Raw genomic sequence first — 14,261 nt, 5'->3', positions numbered from 1 at the left:
TTCTGAACCTTTTTCAAGATATATTGAAAATATTTTCGAACTGTTTCATAATATGTCGCTATTATTTAAAATAACTCATGTTTTATACTACAAGCACTTTAAACTATTTAACCTTGAATCCTGATTCTTGTTGATCTTGAGCCATAAGCCTTATTCTTCATAAACCATTGATTGTTAAATTCCCAGATACGAGCCATACACATACGATACTACTCCACAAATACATATCTACCACATACTGATTCTGATATTGAATTTCTTAACATACCAACCCTTATCCCTTGTTTAACAGAAGACCAATTCTTTGAACCCTTGAATCCTTGGTCTTCTACATTATGATTCTTTCCTTGATTGAAAGCCAATCTTTTTGAATTCCTTCTTATACCGACATAGTATTTTAAATTACCCTATGCTTCAAGATAAATGTTGTTTATGATTCAGCTTATTGATTATATTGGTTATCATTTTGAATTGTTTTAGAATTAGATGATTTTATAAATATGGACCAGATTCGTGGTCGGACCAGATTCGTGGTCGGACCAGATTTGTGGTCATAGTAGGCCAATGCGTGCCTTGGATCCAGTATATAGAGCAAAGCTGGGAGCCTTGCTCGGGGTTAGTGCGTGACTGATCAGCAGCCTAACCTTGGTTTTTAAAATGAAAAGTGAATATCCAATTCTAATCATTGCTTATTCAGAAAATAGATTCTTCTGAATCATTTCAGTTGGAAATTGTTTAACCTCAGTTATTGCTATTATGACTTGCAGAGCTAGTTAGCTCACTCTTGCAAATCTTTTTATGTTTTTAACAGTCGAAAAGGAAATTATTGGTAACGAGGATTCCCAGTCCAATGTGCGAGCTAGGATTCCAGGTTAAGTCAGATCGAGCTAGCAGGAGCTTTATATTATAGATGAGCTATGCAAGATTGTAAGAACGATATCATTATCAGTTGTAAGTTGAACTAGTTGGGATTTGGTACGATGTAATAAAAGATAAGATCGTGGCTTGTTTTCATACTTTAACCTGTTGCGATCCGTGGTTGTATACAAAAGGGTCAATGCATATAATACTTTATATACAGGTTTAATTATGGTGGTGTGTGTTGTGAGCCTCAAACTTCTGACCCGGGTTTGGAACGCGTCACATTAACTGGCTTATATGACAGGTTTGTCAAACTCTTGAATGATCTGTCACTGGTGGACAAGGAATATGATCTTGAAGATTCAAATCTAAAATTCCTTTTAGCCCTTCCTGAAAATTGGGATTTGAAGTCTACTACCATAAGAGACAACTATGACCTTACTGAAACTACTCTTGATAAAATTTATGGTATGCTCAAGACTTATGAACTTGAGATGGATCAAAGGAGCAAGATGCATGGAAGAAAGTCAAGGACAGTTGCTCTTAAGGCTGAGGAGGAATCTCCTAAAGTTGTTGCTTCAAAAAGGGGCAAAGGAAAGGCTCTCATCATAAAGTCTGATTCAGAGTCATCATATTCTGATGATGATGATTCAGAAACTGAAAGTTTATCTGAAATAGACGCTGATGAAGAGATGATGAAATTGTGTGCTCTTATGGTGAAAGGTATCACAAAGATAGCCTACAGGAAATTTAGAAATGGAAAGAAGTTTTCCAGGAAAGGTGTAAGTTCTGATAAAAAAGGGTTCAAAAAGTCTGAAGGCAAGGGAGTAAAGTCTGACAGAGGAGACAACTCAAATGTCAAATACTACAATTATGGTGAAAGAGGCCACATATCTCCTGACTACAAGAAAGGAAAAAGTGACAAAGGAAAGGCACTTATTACAAAGAAGAAAAGCTGGACAGACACTTCAGATTCTGAAGATGAGGTGAACTAGGCCTTGATGGAAAATGCTGATAGCAGCCCTGAAACTGCTGAATTGAAGGTACCTCAAACAACTTATGATTTTCATACAAATGATATTACTGAGTTGAGATTATATCTTAAAACCATGTTTATTAGTTATAGAGATCAGACTTTAACATGTGAAAGATTAACATCTGAAAATTCTGCATATAAAAAGAGAAATGATTATTTAGAAAAGGAGTTAGTTTTACTTCATCAAACTAAGAAAAAAAAGACGATGTTTTATATGTTAGTGATGAAGTGTTAAAATTGAATGAATCTCTAAAAGCTGACTTAGAAGAGGAAAGAGAGATTATCAGAACTTGGACTAACTCTGGCAGATCAACTCAGAATTAAGTAGTGGAAACTGGAAAGAGGGCTTAGGTTATGGAGATGATAAAAGTGAAAAAGGAACTGAACAAATTGAGCCTATTGTTGTTAAACAGACTGTTAAGCCTAAGGTAAATCCTGTTAAGTTTGTAGCTAAAACTGTATAGTCTGATTCTGAAAAGATGAAAGAGTGTGTGACAGAAGTTAAGGAGAAGTCAACTTCTGACAAATTAGAACAGGATAAACCAGCTCAAGTCAACATAAGATTAATGACAAAGAAGCAGCTTAAGCATAAGCTGAAAGAGATTAGGAATGTCAACAAGGTAAAGGAAGCTAGGAAAAATAGGAATGGAAAGGAAGGTGTGAAAAAAAAGCAATAATTATAAGCCTGTTCCTAATGCTCCTAGAAAGAAATGTTATAACTGTGGAAACTCTAACCATCTTGCTTCTTTTTACAGGAAGAATAAGGATATAAACTCTGTACCTCCTAGATCAGGAGTTAAGAGTCAATCTGTTAGGTTTAAGCCACAAAATCCTTGTTTTCATTGTGGTAGTTTATTTCATTCCATTTATACTTGTAAGGAATATCATAGTTTGTACTATGATTATTATCAAATAAAACCTTCTTTGAAGAAAGTTACTTTAATTCCTTCTAGTGTAAATTCTGATGCAAAGTCTGATACAAGTTCTGATAAACAGAGTGTTAGCATAAACTCTAAAATTAAATCCGCTGCAAATGCTAACAAACTTAAAAAGGCCAAAGGATCCAAGCAAGTCTGGGTCCTTAAAACTAACCATTAGTGGTCTTTGTTATTGCAGGGCAACAGGAAAGATATCCTAGTGCTGGACAGTGGATGTTCAGGACATATGACTGAAAATAAAGCCCTGCTACCAGACTTTGTGGAGAAAGCTGGCCCAGGAGTTTCTTATGGAGATGGTAACATGGGAAAAATACTGGGATATGGCAATATCAATCTTGGGAATGTCATCATTGAAACAGTAGCTCTTGTCTCAGGACTTAAACACAATCTGCTAAGTGTGAGTCAAATCTGTGACAGAGGTTATCATGTGGATTTCTTTGAAGAACACTGTTAAGTTGTAAGCTATTCTACAGGAAAAGTGGTTCTGAAAGGTTACAGGCATGGTAACATTTATGAAGCCAGACTTTCAACAAGTTCTGATGGTTCTGCAATCTGTCTGTTGAGTAGAGCATCTATTGAAGAAAGCTGGAATTGGCATAAAAGACTCTCTTATTTAAATTTCAACAACAAAAATGAGCTAGTAAAGAAAGATCTTGTGAGAGGACTACCAAAATCAGTATTTGCTCCTGATGGCCTTTGTGATTCATGTCAAAAGGCAAAACAAAGAAAATCTTCATTCAAGAGCAAAACTGAATCTTCAATTCTTGAGCCTTATCACCTACTGCATGTTGATATATTTGGTCCAGTCAATGTCATGTCTATTTCAAAGAAAAATATGCTATGGTTATAGTGGATGAGTTCACAAGGTACACTTGGGTGTATTTCTTGCACAAGAAGAATGCGACTGCATCTACTCTAACTGATCATGTCATACAGCTGGATAAGTTGGTTAAAGATTCTGTTAAAATTATAAGAAGTGATAATGGCACTGAGTTCAAGAATTCAATCATGGAAGAGTTATGCAAAGACCATGGAATCAAACAGGAATTTTCTGCACCTGGAACTCCACAGCAAAATGGAGTTGTAGAAAGAAAGAACAGGATTCTCATTAAAGCTGCACGAACTATGCTTGATGAAGCAAAGCTACCAACCTACTTTTGGGCTGAAACTGTGTAGACTGCTTATTTTACACAGAATGCAACACTCATAAACAAGCATGGAAAAACACCATATGAGATGGTGAAGAAAAAGAAGCCAAATCTGAAATACTTTCATGTATTTGGTTGTAAGTATTTTGTTCTTAAGACTCATCCTGAACAGCTGTCGAAATTTGATCTAAAAGCTGATGAAGGAAGTTTTTTTGGATATTTACTTTCCACAAAAGCCTTCAGAGTCTACAATTTAAGAACAATGGTTGTCATGGTATCTATCAATGTATCTTTTGATGATAAGAAGATTACTGAACTTGAAGATTTCAATGATCACGATCAACTGAGATTTGAAAATGAAGACTTAAACTCTGGTTCTGTAAATTCTGATGACTTAAACTCTGATCCTGTAAGTTCTGACGGGTTAAGTTCTGATGTCATTGAAACTATTGTAACAACTCCAAAGGAAAATGCACCTGTCCAGGGGGAGCAAGCTGAAGATCCTACCACAACTCAAGACTCTCGAGAAGCATCAGAACCTGTCACTGGCTCTTCAAGTTCTGATTCATCAAGTTCTGATGAGCCAAATTCTGATAATTCTGGAATCTCTGATTCTTCAAATCCTGAAGGAACCAACTCAAATTCTGAAGTTTCAGAGAGCATAACTACAGGGGGAGCATCAGAAAATGCTGATGGCGATAGCATGGATCATGGGGGAGGATCCAGTTCTAGAAATAAACTTCCATCTGCAAGGAAGTGGACCAAATCACATACACCAGACTTAATAATTGGAGATCCTGAAGCAGGTGTCAGAACTAGAACTGCAACATCAAATAAATGTCTCTATCATTCTTTTCTATCTCAGACTGAACCAAAGAAAATGGAAGCTGCCAATTTCTTGGAGGCAAATTAGTTTCTTTATTTAGCAAGGAACATAATTCAATTTCCACATCAATTGAAGAAGCTGAATATATTGTTGTAGGAAGCTCTTGTGCACAGATTCTTTGGATGAAGAATCAGTTACTGGATTATGGGTTAGAATTTTCTAAAATACCTATTTACTGTGATAATGTCACACCCCCAACTTAACAATACATAATATATAACTATTATAATATTTTTAAAAAAAAGTAAATACAACTGAATCCAAGATCTTACAGTTTAGGGTTTGGAACAGCTCAACACTACTAACTATTACAACTGGTTTTAATATCGAGTCCTCACATAAAACTATCTCTTATTCTACCTGAGTTCGGACATACGCATCGGTATCACAAGTCTTACGTGATGTCTGCTTGAATCTAACCATAGCTGCTAGCTGTAATATCAAGGTTAAAGCAAGTAGTGAGCCAAATGCTCAACAAGTGCTAAACAATACGATACAAAACATAAATCGAGATATATATTAAAGAATGACAATGTGAAGATATAACTAATAATAACAAGAGATGAACTTTTGGGTGATGGCATCATTTGCTTGTATCAAAAACTTTTTCAAAATCATATCTTAATCAAAAACCATTTTATGACGCTATGGATTACAGCCGGTGATCAGTCGCGAAGTAATCCCGAACCTCGGTGGGTTCTAAAATATCAATGGGATCCCTAGGCAACTTTTAAGCCTACAATATCAGTGTGGAAAGGACTTGCGTCTCAGTCCAGATCCACTATTTGAAGAAAACATTTATTTCCCTTTGGGACTGACAATCCAAATTTTAATCATTTCAAAAACTGATTCCTATTGATAATAAAATTTCTTAAACAGTAAACATCTTTATCAAGGGATTGTAGATTGACTTGAAACACTGGAATTATGTTCACTAAATCTTAGGGCCATGATCCACTAGACTTTACTCTATCAGGGTAATTGAAAGGTTTCCATTTACAAGAATTTTGACAAGGAGATTTAGTAGGGTTATTGGATAATATGAAAGAGTAATGCCAAACTAGGCTTAAAGCAATGGTTTTAGATAAGGTATAGGTATTAGAACATCAAGAAGATAAGCATTACTGGTTACAAGTATGATAGAGGTGTTAAAATATAAAGAAAGTGATCATTAGCTCAAGGTATATCAGGATGTCAAGCTTTAGGGTAAGGATAGGGTTATCAAATAATCGTGAACGACTTTAAAGGATATCTGTCTTTTAGGTATCAAGATAAAGTTTCTATCGGGTTTCTTACAAGAGTTAAATCAAGCATCAGGGTGCAAAATCAAGATTTCTCAGTAATCAATAGCATGTTAATCAAAAGGATCAATCAGGTATTATAACAATTCTCTATTTTATCATGGCATCCCAATTACTTTGGTATACTAGCATGGTATGATTTTTGATCTACTTGCAATAAGTACTTGAGGGTTCATGGCATTTCTATATAATACGAAGATAGATTTGACAATCACTTGGTCCGGGTATAACAAGATAAATCAGGATACTAGCATCATATATATAAGAACTAGTTATGACACATTCACAGTGTAAACTAAAAAGTAGGTTGAATCACTTGCCTTGAGAAGGCTGGACTGGACTGGACTGGAAAGTAGGAGCAACAGGAAGCTTTACTCGACCTTTATTGTAATAACCCCAAAATTTTGGACTTTTTGTAACCCTTATGAATAGTGATTTTGCTAATTATGCTGAATAAGAAAACTTTTCATGCCTCACCTTGTAGAGGTTCTTTTATTGTTATTCTGAGATCTTATTAGTACTCTATATGATATATAAGTGTATGTAAAGATCATCAGAATCCAAATTCGAACACTTTGATTTTACCCGAAAATCCACCAGATACCAAAAGAATTGAGTATAAGGTAATAGGATAAAGAGGATTTAAATTCAAGGATTATAAGAGAGGATCATAAAAGGAATATAATGTATTGAGAAAGGTTAAGGGAACCCAAGTAATAAGATCCCGGGTATGATCCCTCAAACGATAAATGAAAATGAAAGTTAAGCGAACCATATAACAGATCAGTGATCATTAGCCAAGTAATTAGGAGTTAATCAAAGAGGTTAGTGATGATGATGTCATCACACAAACAAGAAGAAGACAAGTGTGGGAAGATGACATAAGAGGATGACATAAGCATGACCAAATGGGAAGGAATTGTTGGTTGATTATAACCACACAAATTTTACCATGGTAAAAGGTTAATTAAATAAAACAAAAGGGTAGCAACCAAGCCAAGGCAAAACAAATCACAAAATACAAGTTGACTTTCATTTTCTTCAAGAAGCTCTCGGCTTTCAAGGAAAAAGCAAGGAAGAAAAAATCCAAAGTCCAAGCTCCACTCAAGTTCCATGGTTTATTTTTATGGATTCTACATTTCATAACTTAGCTTTGGTATGATTTTAAGCTCTTGATTCAAATGGATTCATAGCTAATTAATTCACCAAAGATTAGGGTGAATAGTGTTTTCAAATTATAACTTTGTGTTTCTTGATTTCATTTGCAAGATCAAGGTTATATAAGGATATATCAAGGTTCTTTGAGGCTCCCTAGTAACTTTCCACCCTCCAAGAAAGGTATAAATCTTCACACCCTTTAGTACTAAGTTTGAATGTTGAAGTTTTGAGATGGTTTGGATGGATGAGTAGTAATTTGAGTGATAAGCATGATTTGAGCTTAATTGTTAAGTAGTTTAGTTGAATTTGGAGATGTTATAATATTTGATTGGATTGTGATTCTTGAGCTTATTATGACTGAAATCAGTAGCATTGATGTGTATCTTGAGTTGTTGTTGATTGGTAGTTGGATTGATATGATTTGGAATGGTAAAATTTGGGAAATCGCGTAAACATAGCCGTCGTAATGTCCGATTTACCTTAGACTGCTTTTGTTCTTAACATCAGGACCCGTGAACTCACTGTTAGGTTTTGACAATTGCCATGATTAGATAATTCATGTTACGAGCTTCGTTTTGATATGTAGTTCGCCTGAATCCGATGTACAGTTTAGGAGAAACGACCGTTTTAAGTAACGGCATTTCGCGAACGAACCATTACCCCTCACCTTACTTTGAAACCTTGGTTAAGGCCCTTGAAGGACTAATTGGAGTATGAAACAATTATGTAAAGTGGATCAGGCAGTTGGTAGAGTACTCGCGAAAGAATCGCCTTAAAATTCTTAATGGTTAATTTATTAAAAATGGTGGAGCCGAGGGTACTCAAACGACTTATGTGATTCGTTAAGCGTAGGAGTGACCATAAGCGAACGTTAGGGTTCAATTGGTTAAAGTCTAGTTTCTTAAGCGACCGGGGTTTAATTCCGACTTATGTTGTTGTTCATAGGTTATCGGACCCACTCTAAGCTTAAGTCTATCCGGCAGCACTCAGGCAAGTTTTTTACCCGTTATACTGTTGTTGTGATGTATATATGTATAAGCATTATCTTGTGATAGATGCATGATGGTTAATTAGAAAATCTTGCGAAATATTGGAGCATGCTGATATGGTTTATATGCATGTCTGTTTCGTAATCTTGATATCTATCTGTTGATTCCAATGCTTATAATTGCATAATACCTATACTAGAGGTAAGCAGTAGTTGTGTATACCCTTAGTAAAGGGGACCCAAAGGCGAACATTTTCTAAAACCGGGAGTCGATGTTCCCGAGTATATTATATATATATTTATATATATATAGATATAGTTTTCAAAACCATTAATCGAATAAGGTTTATTCGATAACTTTATATTTATTAATGAATATTACTTTGAATATTCATTCGAGGACTTATGACTCGGTTTATTTTATTTAATGAATATTATTTTGAATATTCATTCGAGGACTTATGACTCGGTTTATTTTATTTAATAAATATTATCTTAAATATTCATTCGAGGACTTATGACTCCGCTTATTTACTAAATAATATTCTTTATTTTATTAAAGAATAAGGTTTTCATAATCAAACTTATTTTCGATTATTCAAATAAAGATCGTACTTTCGTATAAGTATATCTTTGGTTATTTAATATTCATTTCAAGTATGAGTTTTAAAACTTCTACTTTAATTATTTTCATAAAGATTATTCTTTATGGGAATATTATTTAAATAATAATATTCAGATATTTTCTAATATATTGGGACTGATTTATTTTATTAAATCAGCATTACTCCAAACATTCTTAAAAATGTTTTCGAGTCTTCAAAATGATTTTTAAAAGTTAGGGCGGATCCCAAAACTCATTTTTATATTTAACATCCTCCTTTCGAAGGGGATTTAAATACTCTCTCAAAACCTGAGAGATCCGGCTCTGTGGTATATTTTATATTCGCAACGAGGTTGCTGTTTTGATAAATGAATTGATTACTTACCCAACGTTCGGGAAGTAAGTCCATCTAATTGAGTCGGCATAAGCGACAGGCCGGGGTACGGTCTATCAAAGTGTAAGTGGCCGGGTGGTAGTCCATCAACGTGTAAGAGGCCGGGTGGCGGTCCAACACAAGGTCCTAATGCGGCCAAGGTGATGACCGGTGGGGGATTCATCCATCTACTAGTAGAAAAGGTTACTTATTGGTATCTTTGCCTGATCAGCAAGATATTGGGTTTATGCCAAGATTTTCTCCTTTCCAAATTCATTGGATATTGCAACTCTGTTTATAATTTTCATAACAGAGGTTTTCAAGGAGTGTATGAAATATATATATATATATATGTATATATATATCGGGACTTAATGAAGTATCTCGTAACTTCATTATTTATAATGATATTTCAAAGATTGAATCTATTCAAGTCTTTTCTTGTAGTCTCATCTATGTGATGAACTTTTGAAACTGATGATACCTTTAACGGTGGTAGTTCAAGTAGTATCCGGAAAAGATATAAGTATATTGGAGTATCTTGTAACTTCATCTTTTCAACTTATATCTGGTTAATGATTATCTTATGCATGACAAAGATTTTCACAAAAATGTTGAGACAAGGTTAGATATATGAAATCACCTTGCAGCGATATTTTTATACAGTTATAAACTGGAACTCTGTGTATATTATGCATGGAAGAGGACTTCCAAGATTTTGAAAAGTATATATACATATATACTGAATATTTTGCGACTTAGTCGCGTTAAGATATCAAACTTGGTTCATTTTTACTTGACCAAGACTTTCATGCGTACTATGAGAATGCTCATATATTGTTAATTATTATACATATTATTTCGGTGGGCTTGTTGCTCACCCTTGCTTTCTTCTTTCATCACACAACAACAGATAGACAAGATGAACAGGACCAAGCTCCAAATTTGTGAGCGGATAGGAAACATTCTGCAGTTTCCTATAGGCGTTGATGCCGTTGTAGCTGAGATAGGAACTACCAATAGGCTAGGCTTTCAACTTTTGATGTACCAGACTTATGTATACTTATGAATTGTAATAATGGCAAAAAATATGTAAATTTATTCAGAAACCCTTTTAAGGTGTAATGGTTTATAATTGTGGAATAAAATGACTTGTGTTATTTTTGGGTATTCATCTCTGAGACTATAACTTGTGGTGTGTGTATATATTGTGGGGTCAAAGTACGCAGTAGTTGGTTGATTATTAAGATTAAATATTATTAAGGGAATTGGAACTCGTGACAACCCGGATCCCCGACCCTGGATTTGGGGGTGTTACAGAAATGGTATCAGAGCTAAGTGTTATAAACCTCAGAGATGATGTGGCGTTAAGATAATAAGTTCACTAAGATAATAAGAACTCTTGCCAAGTTCATAGGTGGGCTACCTAACGTAGTACTGACAGTTAAAACCCTTATGGGAACCCTTATAAATATCGTGATAGAAGCGTAGTTCGTTATCGTATATGGTAGCGGGACTCTGAACCCTGAGGTTGAGGAGCAACAGTGCGGTGATGTTTTATTACTTATTGGAGATCAGATTGTGGATCCGATAGAACGTCCTAACGAGGGACCGAATGATGTTCATATAGAGGATGTAGCGGTTGAGGATGTTGTTCTAGAAGGGATTGTTGCTAAGTAGGATCCCGTGGAGGATCTTGACAAGAACGAATAAAGGACCACTGATGAATTGATAACCATAGTTAGGGAAACTATCAGAGGTAGGATTGGCCGGTCACTACCAAAGGTTCGTTCAAGTTTGTAAAGATAGTAGCCCCTTTAACGCGGCTTACTCGTAAGACTGAGAAGTTCGAATGGACAGAGAAATGCGAGAACAGCTTTTAAGAACTGAAGCAAAGATTGGTGACGGCCCGTATGTTGGCGTTGTCGGATGGAAAAGGAGATGTTGTGATGTGTAGTGACGCTTTCCATAAGGAATTAGGGTGCTTCTTATACAGCACAGCAAGGTAATCGCGTACGCGTCAAGATAATTAAGGGAATATAAAATTCGATATCCCCCCCATGAGCTTGGGCTCGTGGCAATAGTTTTGCCCTAAAGATTTAAGGCACTACTTGTATGGAAAGAAGTGCGAGATTTACACAAGCCATAAGTGCTCTAGTGCATTTTCATACAGAAAGAGCTCAACATGCGCCAGAGGAGGTGGTTAGAGCTAATCAAGGATTAAGATTATGAGATTCTTTATCATCCAGGGAAAGCCAAAATGGTGGCTAATGCCCTTAGTATAAAGGAGAGACTCAAGATGAAAATGTCTTTGGGAGAGTTGATAAGAGATTTTGAGAAAATGGAAATAGAAGTGAAGGTAACCGGAGCCGGTACCGAAAAGCTGTTTGAAATTGCAATACAATCCGAATTATTGGAAAGATCATATTGTGCCAAGAAAAAGTGATGAGTGAAGGCAGAGAGCCAATAAATAGAGAAGAGATTAATACCGAGAAAGATGATAAGGGAATAATGAGGTATTCCTACAGAATTTGGGTTCCAAACGTTCAAGAGCTTAAGGACGAGATATAGGTGAAAGCCATAGTTCAAGGAATAAGATTTAGGGCAAAACCTGAATGTGATAGTCAGGGAGGTAGCCATCAAGAAAGAAAGAACCCATAACATAATGAAATGGAAAACAAGGATTTTAAACGTATAAGATAACCCTGATTATGGGAGAAGGATGAAACATTTCATACTTAGAAAATAGAAGTCGAGCAAAAAAGGGAGCACCAAGACGGTACTCCTATGGGGCAACTCATGGACCTTCCTAAACAAATCTTATACTTTTACCCCCAACCACCACCCTGAGGAATCAATGCGGTGGGAAATTCTTTCATGACCTTTAAGTCGCTAAGCTTTCAGAGTTCCAAGGAACAAGGTGACCCAGTCGAGGCAAGAGCCTGGATAAAGGAAATATAGGAATCATTTGAGATTCTAAATGATTGACGAAGCGCAAAAGACTATTTTTGTCACTTACCTTTCTAAGAGAGAGGCCACCCGCTGGTGAAAGACCAAGAAAGGCACGGAGCCAGAGGTTATAATAAACTGATTGAAGTTTAGTCAATTGTTTTCGGGAAAGTAATTCCCAAGGTTATAGAGATAGTGTAAAAGCTTTAGAGCCAGAACAAAGGCGGACGGGTATGATGAGTTATGAATCTATGTTATAAAAGTTGTCAAGATTAGTCTGGAGGACAAGAATCCTAGAAAGACGTGATGTTTGAAATCAATGCTTATGTTGTAATGGTTCATGTAATGGTTGTAATGGAAACGAAAATAAAAGACTGAAAAGGGAAGGAGTATAAAGGGATATAAAGGAAATAGAGTTTAGAAGTGATAAGGGAGTTAGGTATGGGAAACCCTAAGAAACCCTTGCAATAAATATAGAGAAGTGTGTCATTATCAGCGCGATGGTGACTAATCATGAGATAAATTCAAGGTTTGAAGGCGTAAGCGATACGTATAGTTAATTCCCTTGAAGTTGACAGTATTCGATGAAAATTTGAGATTGATCGATTGATTAATAAGGAAACACGGATGGACTGAGGAGACAAGAAAGTAAGAAATTAGGAAAATTGGATGAAGGAAGTGACCTTCAAGAATGTGAAGTGTAAGTAACGCATGTGAATTGATACCCAAAAAGGGAGACACCAAGTATAGAAGATATCTCAACATTGAGATGACTGTTGAGATAAACAACAAAAGTAAATGAGGATTTAGTAAAAAAAAGAAGTTCATGTTGAACACGACCAATATCTTCTAGAACATCCATATTATCATTACTGAATCAGGCAAGAAAAATAGATAACCTTTGTTATCTTTTGGAGGCCATATTGATTGACCTCATTTTGAATACTGATGTTATTGTGAAATTATGCATATACTATCGAGATGGGAATGATTGAATAAGATACCCTTCTTAGGGATATATAACTTGATTTATCCATGGAAGGATGTAAGTACCTTTTTAAAGGTGGAATCAAGGATATAACTTCGATAACTTGAGATGAACCCTAGGGGAATGCATAAAGGTTGGCATTTCACCCTTAATAGGGACATTATGAGTTTGGGTAATACGGAATAAAAGATTAAGGCAACAACAACCTTTAAGGATTAGTGGAGAAATTTTTCAGAAGTACATAGATAATGGTTCTATTATTAGTAAATGGTAATTTGATATGCCCTGTATCTAGGGAATACAGGAGGGACGATTCAAGGATAACCTTAGAGGTTTTACAAGGAGAAAGGTAATTTTCAAAGTTCTCAAGAATAGAAATTTTGATAAAGGAAATATGGCGTAATTATAATAATGCCAGGTGGGCACGTATTGAACCATAAGAGAGTATAGATCCGCCCAATGAAGGTCGAGATTGGTGAAAACAAGTAGGACCCAAGATAAGAGACGTCTGAAGTATGATCGAGAGTCAGCCGTGACAATGTTAACCTATAAAAGACCGAGGCAATAACTTATGGAAAAATGGTGATATATTTTTACCATAGCGTAAGGAAGAGCATTTTCACACAAGCAGTGATTGGAAATGAGGTAGAAAATTTAGTTGAAGGTCATTTAAAAGACATTGATTGTAAGGAAATTTTACTATCAGGAAAGGCCAAAGAGGTGGCCGACACTTTAAATGTAGGAGGATAATTATAGGCGCTCGTGCCAGAGGAATACAGTGATGATGGTTGAAGCCGTGAAGGTTGTATTATGGTTTGGAAGATTGACATTCCTTCTGATGATTGTGCAATACCCAACCGTAATAGTAGTTTGGTAAAGGTTTAATTCGTGTAATCACCATGAGTGGGCTATCTATCTTAGAAGGTACTATCTTGAGAAAAGCTAGGACCATGTTTCAAGATGGACTAAACGAACCTTTGAGTTAAGTCTTCTATTGAAGGCATATGATTAAGAATGGTATTAACCTGCTA

This window comes from Apium graveolens, chromosome 6 (assembly GCF_009905375.1).
Source record: "Apium graveolens cultivar Ventura chromosome 6, ASM990537v1, whole genome shotgun sequence".
In the NCBI taxonomy this organism is placed as follows: domain Eukaryota; kingdom Viridiplantae; phylum Streptophyta; class Magnoliopsida; order Apiales; family Apiaceae; genus Apium; species Apium graveolens.
Note: the sequence above shows the minus strand (reverse complement) of the source record.